The sequence below is a fragment of the Penaeus monodon genome, chromosome 10 (assembly GCF_015228065.2).
Source record: "Penaeus monodon isolate SGIC_2016 chromosome 10, NSTDA_Pmon_1, whole genome shotgun sequence".
Taxonomy (NCBI): domain Eukaryota; kingdom Metazoa; phylum Arthropoda; class Malacostraca; order Decapoda; family Penaeidae; genus Penaeus; species Penaeus monodon.
In genome coordinates, this window is record NC_051395.1 from 39,661,815 (window position 1) to 39,663,775 (window position 1,961).

At 40.7% G+C, this 1,961-nt stretch overlaps 1 pseudogene; it reads left to right on the forward strand.

Moving 5' to 3' along the window:
- Window positions 1–1,291, forward strand: part of LOC119577622 — a 4,369-nt pseudogene extending 3,078 nt beyond the window's left edge.
- Window positions 1,292–1,961: the final 670 nt, after the last annotated feature.

Genomic DNA, 1,961 nt, shown 5'->3' on the forward strand with positions numbered 1-1,961 from the left:
GGTCCAAACACTAATATATGAATCATGAAAGATCATGAAAGTACTATTAAGTACACAGGAAAAAATAAGAAAAATAACTGAATATATAAATATAAATGTAATATCAATATAAACAGATTGAACTTAGATAAATACGGAAAAAATAAGATATGTCGATAACGAAAAAGAACAACGCTGGTAAAATAAAGCCTGTCAAGGCGAAAGCAACAGTATAACTATATTATAGCTTTTTAATTCAAGTTCTGAAAATCCCAAATTTATTTGATAAAAAGAAATAATGGAAAATTAAATAAACTTGAAATTCAAAAAAATATAAGAAAATAGTTGAATGTGGCATTTCACACACAGGTCAAAAGAGGGGAGAAAATGTTATCACTTGACATGACCTGACCTGAATTGGCCTGGAGTATTAAATGTTAACTGAACCACAATTAAAAGAAATGGGTAAAGCATTTGTACACATAAAACTTATTTACTGTATTTGTAATTTGAAAAATACGTATAAAACAAAACACATACATATAAATGCATACAAGACAAGAAAATAATCTAATGTTTGGAATTTAACACCAAGATGACGAATAGATAATGAATTCTGGATATAACACGGACAGAAAGGTGGGCATGGCTTAGGTTAGTACAGCGGCGATGCCATGGGCTCGCCGCCTAATTGGTCACCCCTGTTAGTAGGAAGACGTGACATTGAAGGCATCTGACCATTCTGAGAGAGAGAGAGAGAGAGAGAGAGAGAGTGAGAGAGAGAGAGAGAGAGTGAGAGAGAGAGAGAGAGAGAGAGAGAGTCAAAACGTACTTTGTTAGAATAGTAAGAGCAACGTGTTTTAGAGAATAGAGAATGTAATAATGAAGAGAGGAGAAATACTTATGCTAAGCTGTAAAGTTTAGCAGGACTTTGCTACTGATAGTATCACTGCAATTTTGTGTCTACTCTTTCTCTCTTAAGCTAGGCATTTGAAATATGCCCTTTTATTGTTGGATATTTGTGAAGAAATGAGTGTTGTAGTTGGTTTGGATCTGCTACTTGAACTGGTCTGTATCTCTTTATGAAGTGTTTGTATTGGGTGTGAGTGCCCACTGTATGGCTGGGTGCTGTAGGTGGAGTGGAGTTCTACAGGGAGTCAGTGTGCGAAGGACTGAACAATCCTTATCTTGCTTGCTGTTTGTCGTGGTTGCTGATATCTGTTCCGTATTCCGCGTCTTAAGCACACAAGGGCCGTGTGTCCGAACAGGGAACGAGGGGAGCCTGTGTTCCAATGTGAGAGCCATGAGGTGATCGTATTAACTGCTCAGGCCTCGGCATTAAGTCGCGAGAGGTGCCTGCTGATGTGAGAGCGAATGCGTGGCTGTGGTTGTGCTTAAGAGCATGGCTATGCTGTGTACTGTGCTCATGCTTCTTGTGAACCCATGGAGGTGTTTATTCGGGGTTCCCACTTTCCAATGGAGTCAGTTTAATACCATCCTTTCGGCCATCTTGTCCAGACAGTTGAAGAGAGAGATGAAGTGGTACTCCCTGGCTCCTTTGGTTTTGAGATGGGAACTATGTTAGCTATTTTCCAACTCTGGGGTAGAGTGGAAGTTTCCCAGGACTTGATGAGTTGCAAGAATGCAAGCTGACCTGTTAGTCCTAGGTAAAACATGATTGGGTAGGAGATCCCATCAGAGCCCATGGTTGAGCGAGAAATGTTTTTGTTTTTCTTGTTCCCTCACAGAAAAGATAACATGTGAGTTATCGGATTTGGCTGCCTTTTCTGTGATAAGAGCAAGTCTGCCTGGCTGTAGGTGTTCTTGTTTTGCCCTCAATACAGCTGGCAGACGATTGCTGCTTGTTCACGCAGAGAACTCATGGACCATCCTGTATGCCTCTGACTGAAGGGTCGTGGTGTGTGCACCTCGGGTCTCAGCGGCTGGTAGCTCGTACACACACACACACACACACACACACA